Genomic DNA, 16,922 nt, shown 5'->3' with positions numbered 1-16,922 from the left:
AAAAACTTGGTCAAAGAGGTAGGTTTTAAGAAGGGTCTTGAAGGAGGAAAGTGAGATCGAGGCGGAGAGGTTTAGGGAGGGAATTCGAGAGCTTGGGACCTTTGTAACTGAAACCACGGTCACCAATGGTGGAGCCATTCTGATTGGGAATGTACAAGGGGCCAGAATTAGAGGAGCAGAGATATCATGGGGTTTGAGAAGGTCACAGAGATAGGGAGGGTGAGGGCATGTAGGGATTTGAACACAAGGATGAGAATTTTAAAATAAAGACATTTCTTGACTCGGAGCCAAAATGGGTCAGCAAGTACGTGGGAGATAGAGGATTGGTACTTGCCATGAGTTAAGACACGGGCAGCAGTTTTGGATGAACTCAGTTTATGGAGGGTAGAAAATTAGGTCAAAAACTAACAAGCAGGACTTCAAATGTAGTCATCTCTGGATTATTCCCAGTGCCACGTGCAAGTAAGTACAGAAATAGGAGGATAAGACAGATGAATGTGTGGCTGGAAAGATGATGCAGGAGGGAGGGCTTTAGATTCCTGGGACACTGGGACTGGCTCTGGTGAAAATGGCACTTGTACAAGCCAGACGGGTTGCACGTGGACAGAGCCGGGACTGAGTTTGTTGCAGGGTGTTTTGCTAGTGCCATTGGGGCGGGGGCTTTAAACTAACTAGGCAGGGGTGTGGGAACCAGGAGAGAGCATTAGAGAGGAATACCAGGGTGCACAAAATACGGGGAGAGACCGATAGCACGAGAAAATAGAATCAACAGTTAATAGTTGGAGTCGGACTGAGGGAGAAAGTCATAACGACTAAATCAGGGTTAGTGTGCATGTATGTGAATGCATGGAATATAGTAAATAAGATTGGGGAGTTACAAGCGCAGATTGCCATGTGGAAATATGATGTTGTGGCGATAACAGAAACCTGCCTCAAGGAAGGGCAGGACAGGGTGTTAAATATTCCCAGGTAAAAGATGTTCAGAAAAGATAGAAAAGGAAGAAAAGGTGGAAGGCTGGCAGTATTGGTTAAGGAGAGCGTTGCAATGCTGGAGAAAGAGGATGTCCCAGAGGGTTCAAGGGCAGAATCAATTTGGCTAGAGCTAAGGAACAAATAAGGTGCAATTACACTCTTTGGTGTCGATAGACCACTGGGAAGCATGCAGAGGAACAAATCATCAGGGAAATTAGAGATGCAGACATCACAGAGTAATTATAATGGGGGACTTTAATTACCTGAATGTAGACTGGGACAATGGTCGTGTCAAGGGTGGAGAGGACCAAGATTTCCTAGAGTGTGTTCAGGAGAATTTTCTACAGCAGTGTGTGTCCAGTGCAACAAGAAAGGATGCACTGTTGGGCCTGATTCTTGGAAATGAGGTGGGCCTGATTCTTGGAAATGAGGTGGGCCAAGTGGATCAAGTGTCATTGGGGGAACATTTAGGAGACAGTGATCATTGTATAGTAAGATTTAGGATGATGTTAGAAAAGGACAATGTGCAATTCAGAGTAGGAATTATTAACTGGGGGAGAGCAGACTTCAATGGGGCAAGAACGGTGCTGGGTTGGATAGACTAGAACCAAAGGTTGGTGGGAAAAACTGCAGCTGAACAATGGGCTACCTTCAAAGAAGAAATGGTTCATGCACAGTCAAGGTATAATTCCTCCAAAGGGAAAGGTACGGAAAACAAATCTAGAGCTGACTGGATGAAAAAGGAGATAGAAATCAAGATTAAGTAGAAAAAGTGTGCTTATGACAGGTGTCATGTAAAAAATACAAAAGAGAACAAAGCTGAATACAGAAGGTTCAGAGGGGAGCTGAGAAAGCAAATAAGAGAAACAAAGAGGGATTATGAGAGAAGACTGGTAGCCAAGACAAAGAGGAATCCCAAAGTCTCCTACTGAGACAAAAATAGTAAGAGGATGGTCAAAGGAAAATAGGACTGATCAGGGACTAAAAAGGGGATTTGCACAGGGAGGCAATAGGCATGGCTGAGGAGTTAAATGAACACTTTGCATCTGTCTTTACGAAGGAAGCAGATGCTATCAAGGCCACGGTGATAGAGGAGGAAACTTTGTCACTAAAATGATTCAAAATTGATAAGGAGGAAGTGTTGGATAAACTGTCAGTACTTAAGGTTGTGAAGGCACTGGGACCGGATGAGATGCAACCAAAGATATTGAAGGAAGTAAGAGTGGAAATTACAAGGGTATTGGTCATAATCTTTCAGTCTTCCCTAGGCTCAGAGGAGGTTCCAGCGGACTGGAGAGTAGCAAACATTATGCATTTATTCAAAAAAGGTTGTAAGGATAAGCCCAGCAATTACAGACCAATCAGTTTAACTTCAGTGGTTGGGAAGCTTCTAGAGATAATTATATGGGATAGAATTAGCAGTCACATAGAAAAATGTGGGTTGATGAGGCAGAGCCAGCATGGATTTCAAAAGGGGAAATCATGTTTAACTAACTTGCTGGAGTTTTTTGAAGAGGTAACAGAGAGGGCTGATGAGGTATGCTGTTGATGTGGTGCGTATGGACTGTCAAAAGGCAGTTGATACAGTGCCACACAACAGACTTGTAAGAAAACTAATTGCTCGTGGAATAAAAGGGACAGTGGCAACGTGGATACAAAATTGGATGAGTAATAGGAAACAGAGGGTAATGGCCAATGGATATTTTTAGGGCTTGAGGAAGGTTTGTAGCATCTGTGGCTTCTGTGCTGTAATAATTCTGTGATTCTGTGATTGACACATCACCTGTCCTGCCATCCTTAATGTGTTTTAAATAATTACTCAATTATATTAATCACCTATTTATAATGCTTTCTAATATATTTATTAACTTTACCTCCAATTTGAATACTATTTTAAACCTTAAGAATAGAATAGGCCTTAACCACACACCAGTTACTCACCAAACTTTCCCTGTGGTAGAGCAAGAACCAATTCCAACAGTGTGAGAAACATAAAAAAAGGAAATGAACATCTCCTCCCTCCACTTCACCAAACTCCCCCTCTCACCAAACTCCAAGTATGCATTCGTTTGCCTTAGCTGCTCTGAAGAGGCCTGTATTTATAGCCAACTAAACAGGGGCTAGAATAACCAGATTCAACCAATTAGCGAATTAACTACTCAGCTCTCACAACAGAGAGTGAATTTACCCTGTCTAAACTGCAAGAAAACAAGAACTTAGCCTGCTTACACAGCACTTTCCAGTTACTGCTAAGGGAGTAAATGTTATCGGGGATCGGCTCCTTGTGGAGTTGAAGCCACAATCAGATCAGCCACGATCTTATTGACTGGCTTAGCAGGCTCAAGGGGTGTAATGGCCTACTCCTGCTCTTAATTAATATGTTTAATACAGTACGTTTGATACAGAGCTGAGTTATTTGACTTATAATCACAATATTAACCCCGATAACTGGGCTTGAGTTTATTATCTGCAGAAACAGACCCCAGTGAACATGATTCAGTCCTGGATGTGATTGACAGTAAAATCCAATCACTGTAGTTACTGGTGAACTCGCTGGTGTGTCAGCAGGTGGGATGACTGAGTGAATCCCTTCCCACATTTGGAGCACGTGAATGGTCTCTCTCCAGTGTGAATTCGCTGGTGCCTCAGCAGGGTGGATGAGATAGCGAATCCCTTCCCACACTCGGAGCAGGTGAACGGCCTCTCCCCAGTGTGAACTCGCTGATGTGTCAGCAGGTAGGATGACTGAGTAAATCCCTTCCCACACTCGGAGCAGGTGAACGGTTTCTCCCCCGTGTGAACGCGCTGGTGTGTCAGCAGATGGAATGACTGAGTGAATCTCTTCCCACACTCAGAACAGGTGAACGGCCTCTCCCCAGTGTGAACTCGCTGGTGTACAGTGAGGTTAGATGATCGCCTGAACCCAACCCCACAGTGAGAACACCTGAATGGTCTCTCATCAGTGTGAACACGTTGGTGGAACATCACTTCCCCAGAACTTTTAAAACACTTCCCACAGTCTGAGCATTTAAAAGGTCTCTCGTCAGTGTGAACTCGCTGATGGGACATCAGGTCTCTGGAGCTTTTACAGCACTTCCCGCAGTCTGGACATTTAAAAGGACTCTCCCCACTGTGAGTTCGCTGATGTTTCAGCAAGTGGGATGACTGAATGAATCTCTTTCCACAATCGGAGCAGGTGAACAGCCTCTAGCTAGTGTGAATTTCCAGGTGATTCCGCAGGTTGGATGAATCAATGAATCCCTTCACACACTCAGGGCAGGTGAACGGTCTCTCCCCAGTGTGAACTCGCTGGTGTGTCAGCAGGTGGGAGGAGGTAGTGAATCCCTTCCCACACTCAGGGCAGGTGAACGGTCTCTCCCCAGTGTGACTGCGCCGATGTCTCTCCAGGTCAGATGGGTAATTGAACCCTTTTCCACAGTCTCCACATTTCCATGGTTTCTCCCCATTGTAACTGCATTTATGTTCTGACAGGCCAGATGATCGGCTGAAGCCTCGTCCACACACAGAACACGTGTACGGTTTCTCCCCACTGTGAATGGTGCTTTTTCCTTCCATGTTCAAAATCCAACGACATTCAGGTTACGATAAATTGGGCGACTGCATCAGATCCTGATGTGATGTTTGGATTGAGTTTCCCGACTGCAAATCCTCGCCTTCTAACACCCTGTGGAATTGATTTAAAACAGAAAAAAGGGAGTGAGAGAGAACCCACAAAAACACAAAGGCAGGTTGTGAAATTGAGCTGAATGAATCAGGTAATTTGTGGGGCCGGCACAGGGAAAAGGGACTGTTAAAGCTGATGGATTGTCATAAAAACCCAACTTGTTCACTAATGTCCTTCAGGGAAGGGAACCTGCCACCCAGTCTGGGTATAAGCAAAACCCTGGCTTCTATGGGAAGAGAGAAGGAGAGAGATAGAGATGGAAGAGGTACCAGGTAAAGCAGAGGGATTTTATATATCTGGAACTCGACCAGAACTTTGACAGAATTTCCCAAACCCTCAACCTCCTCCACCTAGAAGGACCAGGGTAGCAGGTGTATGTGAACATCATCACCTCCAATTTCCCCTCCAAGTCACACACCATCCTGACTTGTCTGACATCCAGTACTAAATGAGCAGAAATTTCCTGCATTTAAATATTGGGCAGATTGAAGCCATTGTCCTCAGTCCCCGCTACAAACTCCACTCCCTAGGCACCAGCTCCATCCCGCTCCCTGACAACTGTCTGAGACTGAACCAGACTGTTCACAAACATGGTGAAATATTTCACCCCAAGATGAGCTTCCAACCACATATCCACATCATCACCAAGACCACCTATTTCCACCTCAGTAACATCGCCCGACTCCAGCCCAGTCTCAGCTCATCTGCTGCTGAAACTCTCATCCATTCCTTTGTTACCTCGAGACTTAACTATTCCAACGCACTCCCGGCTGGTCTCCCACATTCAACCTCCCTGTAATCTTGAGGTCATCCAAAACTGTGCTGCCCGTGCGCTTACTCGCACCAAGTCTTGTTCACCCATCACCCCTGTGCTCACTGACCTACAAAGGGTTGGGGCTAAGGAGAACCTAAATTATAAACTTCTGATCCTTTCAAATTCCTCCATGGTCTCACCCCTCCCTATCTCTGTACTCTGCTCCAGCCTCACAACCCTCTGAGATATCTTCACTTCCTCAAATTCCATAATCCTGACTTGAAATTTTAATTGCTCCAGATTTGATCACAACTGCTGCACATTTCCCCTAAAAGGATGGCAGACACACGTGCACACTGCTGCACATCACCCCCAGTAGGGAGGAGGTGATGGATTAATGGCATTGTCACTACACGAATAATCCAGAGGCCCAGGTTCGAATCCCACAGCAGATGTTGGAATTTGAATTTAATAAAAACCTAATTCAAAGTCTAATGATGACCATGAAACTATTGTTGTAAAATCCCATCTGGTTCGCTAATGCCCTTTAGGGAAGGAAATCTGTTGTCCTTACCTGGTCTGGCCTAGATGTGACTGCAGAGCCACAGCAATGTGGTTGACTCTGAAATGGCCAAGTGAGACACTCAATTGTATCAAACCACCACTGAGTCACAAAAAAGGAATGAAACTGGACAGACCAGCCAGCATCGACAACGGCAAATCTCAGCCCCTGTGGACCCTGCAAAGTCCTCCTTACTAACATCTGGGGGTGAGTGCCGAAAGAGCTGTCTCACAGACTAGTCATAAAACAGCCCAACGTAGTCATCCTCACGGAATCATATCTTACAGATAATGTCCCAGACTCCACCATCGCCATCCCTGGGTATGTCCTGTCCCACCGGCAGGACAGACACAGCAGAGTTGGCAGCACAGTGGTATACAGTCGGGAGGGAGTTGCCTGGGGGTTCTCAGCATCGACTCCGGACCTGATGAAGTCTCACGGCATCAGGTCAAACATGGGCAAGGAAACCTCCTGCTGATTGCCACATACTGCCCTCCCTCAGCTGATGAATCAGTGCTCCTCCATGTTGAACACTACTTGGAGGAAGCACTGAAGGTGGAAAGGACACAGAAAGTACTCTGGCTGAGGGACATCAATGTCCATCACCAAGAGTGGCTCGGTAGCACCACTACTGACCGAGCTGGCTGAGTCCTAAATAACATAGGCAGTGAGGGAACCAACAAGAGGGAAAAACATACTTGACCTCATCCTCCCCAACCTGCCTGTCACAGATACATCTGTCCATGACAGCATCAGTAGGAGTGACCACTGCACAGTCGTTGTGGAGACGAAGTCCCTCCTTCACATTGAGGATATCCTCCATTGTGCTGTGTGGCACAACCACTGTGCAAAATGAGATAGGTTTCGAACAGATCTAGCAACTTAAAACTGGGCATCCAATAGGTGCTGTGGGCCATCAGTAGCAGCAGAATTGTACTCGAACATAATCTGTGACCACATGGCCTGGCATATCCCCCACTCGACCATTATCATCAAGCCAGAGGATCAACTTTGGTTCAATGAAGAGTGCAGGAGGGCATGCCAAGAGCAGCATCAAGCACACCTAAAACTGAGGTGTCAACCTGGTGAAGCTACAACACAGGACTACTTGCAAGCCAAACAGCATAAGCAGCAAGTGATAGGCAGAGCTAAGTGATCCCACACCAACGGATCGGATCCAGTCGTGAATGGTGGTGGATAATTAAACAACTCACTCGAGGAGCAGGCTCCACAAATATACCTATCCTCAATGATGGAGAAGCTCAGCACATCAGTGCAAAAGATAAGACTGAAGCATTTGCTACAATCTTCAGCCAGAAGTGCCGAGTGGATGATCGATTCACAGATGCCAGTCTTCGGCCAATTCGATTCACTTCACGTGATATCAAGAAATGGCTTGAAGGCACTGGGTACTGCAAAGGTTATGGGCCCTGGCAATATTCCGGCAATAGTACTGAAGACTTGTGCACCGGAACCTGCCGCATGCCTAGCCAAGCTGTTCCAGCACAGCTACAACGCTGGCATCTACCCTACCCGGCTGTGTGGAAAATTGCCCAGGTATATCCTGTACACAAAAAGCAGGACAAATACATCCCGTCCAATTACCGCCACATTCGTCTACTCTCGATCATCAGTAAAGCAATGCAAGGGGTCATCAACATTGCTATCAAGCAGCATTTGCTTAGCAATAACCTGCTCACTGACGCCCAGTTTGGGTTTCACCACGGCCACTCAGCTCCTGACCTCATTACAGCCTTGGTTCAAACGTGGACAAAAGAGCTGAACACCTGAGGTGAGGTGAGAGTGATTGCTCTTGACATCAAGGCCGAGTGTGGCATCAAGGAACCCTAGCAAAACTGGAGTCAACGGGAATCAGGGGGAAAACTCTCCACTGGTTGGAGTCATACCTAGCACAAAGGAAGATGGTTGTGGTTGTTGGAGGTCAATCAGCTCAGTTCCAGCACATCACTGCAGAAGTTCCTCAGGGTAGTGACCTCGGCCCAACCATCTTCAGCTGCTTCATTAATGACCTTCCTTCCATCATAAGGTCAGAAGTGGGGATACTCGCTAATGATTGCACAATGTTCAGCACCATTCACGACTCCTCAGATACTGAAACAGTCCACGTCCAAATGCAGCCAGACCTGGACAATATCCAAACTTGGGCTGCCAAGTGGTAAGTAACATTAATGCCACCCAAGTGCCAGGCAATGACCATCTAACCACCACCCTTGGACGTACAACGACATTCCCATCACTGAATCCCCACTATCAACATCCTGGGGGTTACAATTGACCAGAAGTTGGATTGGACTAGCCATTTAAATACTGTGGCTACAAGAGCAGGTCAGAGGCTAGGAATCCTGTGACAAGTAACTCACCTCCTGACTTCCCAAAGCCTGTCTACCATCTACAAGGCACAAGTCAGGAGAGTGATGGAATACTCCCCACTTGCCTGGACGAGTGCAGCTCCCACAGCTCTCAAGAAGCTTGACACCATCCAGGACAATGCAGCCCACTTGACTGGCACCAGCTTCACAAACATTCACTCCTTCCATCACGGATGCACAGTAGCAGCAACGTGTACCATCTATAAGGTGCATTGCAGGAATTCACCAAGGCTCCTTTGACAGCACCTTCCAAACCCACGACTACTATCATCTAGAAGGACAAGGGCAGCAGATAGATGGGAACACCTGGAAGTTCACCTGCAAGTCACTCACCATCCTGACTTGGAAATATATTGCCATTCCCTCATTGTCACTGGGTCAAAATCCTGGACTCCCTTCCTAACAGCACTGTGGGTGTACCAACGCCACATGGACTGCAGCGGTTCAAGAAGGCAGCTCACCACCACCTTCTCAAGTCCAACTAGTGATGGGCAATATATGGTGGCCCAGCCAGCGAACCCCACATGCCGTGAATGAATTTTTTTTTAAAAACCAGCACTTTCAATCCAGGAATCAACTGAGTGAACCTTCTCTGAAATGCTTCCAATGCAATTCTATCCATCCTCAAGATTACCCCATAACTATGTTAGCATAAGGTATGAATGGTACAAGCTGGAACTTGGTCTTTCTTATTTTTCAATTCTTGTGCTTAGAGAATCTCCCCTTCCCTTCCCCAGATTCGGACAAAGAGTAACTGAGACTGGGTCCCATTGTGGCCTTAAAAGTGGATAAATCCGCAGGCCCAGATGAGACGTATCCCAGGTTTCTGTGGGAGACAAGGGAGCAGGAGCCCTGGCATTAATTTTCAAATCCTCTGTGGCCACAGGAGAGATGCCAGGGGACTGGAGCACAGCTAATGTGGTACCATTATTCAAGAAGTGTGGTAGGGATAAACCAGGGAACTATGGGCCAATGAGTCCAACATCAGTAGTAGGGAAACTTTTGGAAAACATTCTGAGGGACAGAATTAATCCCCACTTGGAGAGGCAAGGATTAATCGAGGATAGTCAGCATGGCTTTGTCAGAGAGAGATCATGTCTAACAAATTTAATTGAATTTTTCGAGGAGACGACTAGGGGTGTAGATGAGGGTAGTCCAGTTGATGTAGTCCACATGGACTTCAGTAAGGCTTTTGACAAGGTCTCGCATGGGAGACTGGTCAAGAAGTTTAGAGACCATGGGCACAGGGCAATTTGGAAAATCGGATCCAAAATTGGCTCAGTGTCAGGAGGCAGGGGGTGATGGTAAAAGGTTGTTATTGTGACTGGGAGGCTGTGACGAATGGTGTACTGCAGGGTTCGGTGCTGGGTCCCTTGCATTTTGTAGTGTACATTAATGATCTAGACATAAACGTAGGAAGTATGATCAGTAAGTTCGCAGATGACATGAAAATTGGTGGTGTGGTAAATAGCGAGGAGGAAAACCTTAGACTACAGGACGAAATAGACGGGCAGGTCAGATGGGCAGAACAGTGGCAAATGGAATTTAACCCTGAAAAGTGTGAGGTGGTGCATTTTGGAAGGACTAACAAGGCAAGGGAATACACAATGAATGGTAGCACTCTAGGAAGTACAGAGGATCAGAGGGACCTTGGCGTACATGTCCATAGACCCTTGAAGGCAGCAGGACAGGTAGATAAGGTGGTTAAGAAGGCATGCCTTTATTTGTCAAGGCACTGAATAAAAGAGCAGGGAGGTTATGACAGCGCTGTATAAAACATTAGTAAGGCCACATCTGGAATACTGTGTGCAGTTCTGGTCACCACACTATAGGAAGGATGTGATTGCGCTGGAGAGGGTGCAGAGGAGATTCACCAGGATGTTGCCTGGGCTGGAGCGTTTCAGTTGTGAAGAGAGATTAGATAGGCTGGGGTTGATTTCCTTTGAGCAGAGAAGGCTGAGGGGGGACATGATAGAGGTGCACAAAATTATGAAGGACATAGATAGGGTGGACAGGAAGAAACTTTTTCCCTTAGCAGAGGGATCAATAACCAGGGGGCACAGATTTAAGGTAAGGGGCAGGAGGTTTAGAGGGGATTTGAGAGGGTGGGGGGTATCTGGAACTCACTGCCTGAGGGGGTGGGAGAGGCGGGAACTCTCACTACATTTAACAAGTATTCCGATCAGCATTTGAAACGCCTGAGCTGACAGGGCTCCGGGCCAAGTGCTGGGAAATGGGATGAGAGGAGATCGGGGATGGATGACGGGCAGGGACACGATGGGCCGAAAGGCCTCTTTCCGTCAGCCCGGGTCTGTCACTGGGAGGAAGCGGCGGCCTCGCTCGGAGCAAACGGCGGGAGGGTCCCCCAGGGACCGGGAACTCCCTTTCCAGGTTTTTTTACTTACACAACATGTTTACGGAGCCGCCCCGTCCACCCGCCGGATCCATCGCTCCCTCCGCCCCGCCGGTGACTCCCTTTCCCATTGAGGACCCGACAAAGAAGCGTCTCCCCATCACCATTACTCACACTGCGCATGCTTCACCCCCCAGCCCCGCCCCGCCCCTCATTCAGTCCGATTGGCTGGAGGACGAGCCGCTCCCGCTCGGTCCTCCAGTCCTACCCCCCTCTTCCTATTGGTCCCTAGCTGCCGTCAATCAGCCGAGCATTGTGAGCTTTCAGGTGAGAGGTCAGTGTCGGGGGGGCGGGGTTTACAAATCCCGAGTGCGGCCCCAGAGCCGAATCTGAACCAATGAACATTCTCCACTCTCACGAACCGCCGCTTCCGGCTTCTCTCCGGCACCAACCTCAAGTAAAGAGAGCAGGAGACTCCGAGCATGCGCAATCCACCCGGACAACGCGCGGCAGATAGAGCGGTTTCTGAGGCGCATGGGGCTGTGGGTAATCCGGCCGCCATTAGAAACCGAGTCTCAGTTCATCTTTCGATAAAAGCAAAATACTGCGGATGCTGGAAATCTGAAACACAAACTGAAAAATTGTTTCTATCTCCACAGATTCTGCCAGACCTGCTGGGATTTTGGAGTATGTTCTGTTTTTGTCTCAGTTAATATTTATCTGAATTTGAGGAGGGGGATATTCTGTTAGCAAATAGAGAGAGAATTCGAAAGATCGAGGTCTATCTGCTACCATTTGCACCATGTGATAACATAGTTATTGGATACTTTTGAGGAGGGATAGAATTGGAGGCATTTCAGAGAAGGTTCACTTAGTTCATTACTGGGATTTTTAAAATTCGTTCACGGGATGTGCGCTTCATTGGCTTGGTGAAGATAATAGTTAATTAAAAAATAATAACTAATTAATTATAATACATGATAATATAATAATTATTATAGGCGCAGACCCCGGAGATTATCGGCCTGTTAAGTGTAAGCATTGAGTTCCAAGGTCGTTGTGTAAAATGTCTTCCTCACATCCCCACTGTAGATCTTGGCCCAAATCTTAAATGTGTCCTGTAATCCTTTTACAATCAGATGATATGAACATCAGTTTTTAAACCAATCATAAACGTGTACACCTCCATCAAATCTCCCATCAATCTACTTTGCTCCAAGGAGAACAACCCCAGTTTCTCCAAACTAACCTTACAACTAAAATCCCTCATCCCTCGATCCATTCTGGTAAATCTCCTCTGCCCCCTCTCAAGGACCCTGACATCCTTCATAATATGTGGTGATCACTGGTTTGCACAGACCCAGATGTTCTGTGTTTGTGTCTGTGACATCATCACACATCAACAATAACACGGTGACATCATCACACATCGACAATTACATGGTGACATCACCCCGCTCCCCAGGTATTTCCTCAACTGGGAGATTTTTCTGATTCCAGTGCCTCTGATATTTTTACAGCTGCAGGCTCCAGCAGGAGAGTTTAAAACTGTACACAGAAATTGTTTCAGAGCTGAATAGTTCTGACCATTCACCTACAACTTGGACCTTTAATTGCTATGCTGTTATCTGTGAGAGGTTCCATGACTCTGCGGCTGGTGTGATTCCTTTACTTTAGATCTCAATCTATTTCCATCTATTTCTCTGTTTCACCTCTTCCCTCCCTGAATACCGCCCTGCCACTTTCTAACTCCTTCTGTCTCTAACAATCAGAGTTTAGCTCTGTTTAGGATTTTACTCTTCCTTCTGCCTGTAATCCTTTTACAATCAGATAATGTGAACATCAGTTTTTAAACCAACCATAAATGTGCACACCTCTATCAAATCTCCCATCAATCTACTTTGCTCCAAGGAGAACAACTCCTGTTTCTCCAAACTAACCTTACAACTAAAATTCCTCATCCCTTCAACCATTCGGGTAAATCTCCGACTGTGTCTAAATGAGGTTTCCACCGCTGCCCAACCCCCAACCGTGTGCTGCTGGCTTACTAGCTTTAACTTCCCACAGTATCTTACATAATCAAGAACTGTTTTTCCAGTGCTAGATTCCATTTCTCTTCCACTTCTGAGCTTACACTGGCCATCACATAATGCCCGCCCTGAAACATTAATTAATTAATTCTATTGTGTAATAGAACACTCCAAGGTGTTTCACAGGAGTGTTAGAAAGCAACATTTGACACTAAGCCACATGAAGAGATATCAGGGCAGATGCACAAAAGTTTACTCAAAGAATTAGGTTTTAAGGATTATCTTAAAGGTGGAGAGGTTTAAGTGGGAAATTCCAGAGCTGGTAGCCTTGGCAGCTGAAGCGGGAGACACCAAAGATGGAGCAGTTAAAATTAGGAATGCTGAAGAGGCCGAAGTTAGAGAAGCATAGATATTTCAGAGGGTTGTGAGGCTGGAGAAGATTACAGCAGTACGGAGGGAGAGACCATGGAGGGATTTGAAAACAAGGATGAAAAATTTAAAATTGAGATTCTCCTTAAACCAGAGTCTTTGTAAGTTGGTGAGCACAGGGGTGATTGATGAACAAGACTTGCTGCGAGTAAGCAGAGTTCTGGATTACAGGGAGGCTGAATGTGGGAGGCCAGCTGGGTGTTTGTAAGGAGAGTTAAGTCCAGAGGTAACAAATGAATGAATTGCAGGTTGAGCAATTACTTATAGGGATATGGGGATAACGTGGGGAAAAGACATTCAACTTATTGAATGGTGGAACAGGTTCGATGGGACGAAATGGACTACTCCTGCTCCACTGTTCCTATAAACAGACTGGTCCAGCCTCAGACAGTTGTCAGGGAGAGCGATGGAGGCGGTGGCTTGGGAGTGGAGTATGTAGCAGAGACAGAGGGGGGCAGTGGAGAAGGGAGAGCCATTCCTATAATATTCAATACATTTCAGGAGATTTTATAAGGTTATTAGACAGTGATTTCCTACAGATTTCCCCAGCTTGAGAAGGGAATATCCTTATTGACTTCTCACAACTGATTTCTGACTAACCTCACTGTCTCTAAGCTTTGAGTCTGTTTTCCTAATTTCTTGATGGCAAACCATTGATAACATACTAAAGCTACTAGAATTATCAGAATCAGCAACACAAACCCTTGAGCTGCCACCAAAAATAAACGTCAAAACTTTTCCACTAAAATATGATAATTATTAACTGAGATTCATCCTCCCCACCTGCTGATCATCTCACACAATTCTAAATTATTGACATGTCGTAAATACATCTGGATCAAACAAAAGTTCATGCAGGGACTTTGAAGATTCTCCAGCTCTGTTCACCTTCATCCACCTTGTGGATATTTTCTAACTGATTCTGGACCTTGTTCGACTTAATTTGTCCTTTCTGACCCTCTTTAGAAATCCTGTCAAGGATATACTAGTAATCCCGTCACACTCTTCTCCAATCCCCAGGATATCTCTCACCCTCGGCCCGCCTGTTTTCTCTGTGAGACTTTCTGTCACTCCCTGTAATGTGTCAATGCCATTGTATACTCCCGGCTTCACTTAGGAACTTCTTCATTCATGTTTAACTAAGACTGTTGCTTCTCAAGTTTATGATCTTGATCACTGTGATTCTACTCCTAACACCTCTTGTAAGATTGAGCTCCATGAGTCACAGATGACCCGAAAAGGGATCAAGTTCAGAAGAGATTTTAAAGTGGTTTATTGAGAAGCAACAGTTTAAATCTGATGTGTAAGCTAAATAGACAGGAAAACACACGACCCGTGACAGGTGAGAAAGGTTTACCGGTCCGGAGGACAAACGGACGGATGACGCATAGTGAGTGCTGGTCTCTGTAGCTGGTGGTGACAGTCTCCTCTGAACGGTTAACTGGTGTGAGCCAGAGTGTGGGTATTGGGCTGAAGCCAGTGTGGATCACGTCAATATCTCTGTGCTCACGAGAAACTGTTTTAACCTTTACACAGGCAGTTGGTTTACGGATGGATCATGAGTTCCAATCATATCAGGGTTAGAAGTGTCATGTTTCAGGGCCTGTGCTAGAGACATGTCCTTGGCAGAGATAACAGGCCTGTCCTGTGTTTGTCAGCCAGCAAGTTGCTATGGAAGTTTTCTTCATAAGAGAGAGAGTGAGCTGATTCTGTAATATTCCATAAATTTCTGAAGGCTTTATAAGGTCATTAGGCAGTGATTTCTTACAGTCCGTTACTTGGATTGAACTTGTCTCCATTCCCGTGCCGAGGGGATTTCTGTACCAGGCGGGAGGGGTAACATTTGGGAACTCTCGATTCTCCACCAATTCCCATCCTCCTACTTTCTGATGGATAATGGAGGTGTCGCTGTGAGTAATGTACAAGTCAGTAAGACTTGGCAGCAAGGATTAATCAGCGCTTTCTAACTGGAGATGTTAATCAGTGGAAACTCTCATTAAAATGAATTGAAGGATGCGTACCAAAGATCAATTTAAGATTGAAGTACAAGTTCAGAATCTTGTTGTAAACTAATTTCTGATGAGCGTTCCTGAATTATGGGGAAAGATCAACGACAGCAGTTCTTAAAGGGACACTGCAGCCCCGAGAACACAATTAACTATAGATCCAGAATATTAAACTCCAGCCCAGTTACAGGGATTATTAACATCAGCAGAAACAAATCCCAAATGTCAGAATGAACATAGTTCAGTCCTGAATGTGATTAACAGCAGCAATTACAGCAGAATCCAACCCTTGCAGTCGCTTGTGAACTCGCTGGTGTGCCTGTAGGTGGGATGACTGAGTGAATCCCTTCCCACACTCTGAGCAGGTGAATGGCCTCTCCCCATTGTTAATTCGCTGGTGTGTCAGTAGGTGAGATAACTGAGTGAATTTCTTCCCAAAGTCAGAGCAGGTGAATGGTCTCTCTCCAGTGTGAATTAGCTGGTGCTTCAGAAGATCGGAAGACCCACTGAATCTTTTCCCACATTCTGGGCATTTGAAAAGTCTCTCAACAGTGTGAACCCGCTGGTGTCTCAGCAGGGTGGATAAACCAGGAAATCCTTTCCCACACTCGGAACAGGTGACTGACCTCTCCCCAGTGTGAACACGCTGGTGTGTCAATAGGTGGGACAACCGAGTGAATCCCTTCCCACACTCGGAGCAGGTGAACGGTCTCTCCCCAGTGTGACTGCGCCAATGAATTTCCAGCTGGGATGGGTAACTGAGTCCCTTCCCACATTTCCACAGTTTCCTCCCAGTGTGAACAATGCTTTTTCCTTCCATGTTCAAAGGCTGATGATCTTCAGGTCCTGATGAATCCAAAGACTCTTTCAAATCCTAATCTGTTGTTTTGTTTCAGCTTCCCAACTGCAAATCCTCCCCTTCTAATACCCTGTGAAATTGATTACAACAGAAAAAAGGGAGTGAGAGAGAACCCACAAAAACACAAAGGCAGGTTGCGAAATTGAGCTGAATGAATCTGGGAATTTGTGGGGCTGGCACTGGGAAAAAGTGACCATGAAAACTGTTGGATTGTCATAAAAACCCAACTGGTTCACTAATGTCCTTCAGGGCAGGGAACCTGCCACGCGGTTTGGGCCTACACTAGACTTTGGCCCACAAGGGAGGAGAGGGAAAGAGAAAAAGAGGGAGAGAGAAAAAGAGCGAGAGAGAGAGAGATGGGAGAAGCAGAGGGACTTTATGTATCTAGAGCTTGACCAGAACTCTGACAGAAATGCCCAAACACTCAACCTCCACCACTCAGCAGGACCAGGGTTGCAGGTGCATGTGAACACCATCACCCCCAAGTTCCCCTCCGAGACACACGGCGATATAGTTCCAAGTCAGGATAGTGTGTGACTTGGAGGGGAACTTGCAGGTGGTGGTGTTCCCATGCGTCTGCTACCCTTGTCACTCTCAGTGTTAAAGGTCACGGGTTTGGATGGTGCTGCCGAACCAGCCTTGGTGTGTTGCTGCAGTGCATCTTGTAGATGGTATACACTCCTGACACTGTGGCTGGAGAAACTGAGGGTGCCAAGTAAGTTGAAGGGAGATTTGATCGAGGTGTGCAAGTTAATGGTAGGTTTAGATAAGGTGGATAAAGAAAAGCCATTCACAAGAGCTGATAGTAAAATGATTACAAGACACAGATTTAAGATTTGGTGCAAGACCCACAGGGAGGATGTGAGGAAGAAATTTACACAG

General features: G+C 46.2%; 1 protein-coding gene and 1 pseudogene across 1 annotated transcript in view; both read right to left on the bottom strand.

Moving 5' to 3' along the window:
* Nucleotides 1-15,418, bottom strand: part of LOC144698561 (uncharacterized) — a 134,149-nt gene extending 118,731 nt beyond the window's left edge. The window contains exon 1 of the mRNA XM_078570493.1: nt 14,944-15,418. The gene's annotated coding sequence lies outside the window, so the exon portion shown is untranslated. The remainder of the gene's footprint in view (nt 1-14,943) is intronic.
* Nucleotides 3,511-10,890, bottom strand: LOC144698042 (uncharacterized; annotated as a pseudogene).
* Nucleotides 15,419-16,922: the final 1,504 nt, after the last annotated feature.

This window comes from Cetorhinus maximus, chromosome 23, assembly GCF_964194155.1.
Source record: "Cetorhinus maximus chromosome 23, sCetMax3.hap1.1, whole genome shotgun sequence".
Lineage (NCBI taxonomy): Eukaryota > Metazoa > Chordata > Chondrichthyes > Lamniformes > Cetorhinidae > Cetorhinus > Cetorhinus maximus.
This window is presented reverse-complemented; position numbering and strand designations above follow the sequence as displayed.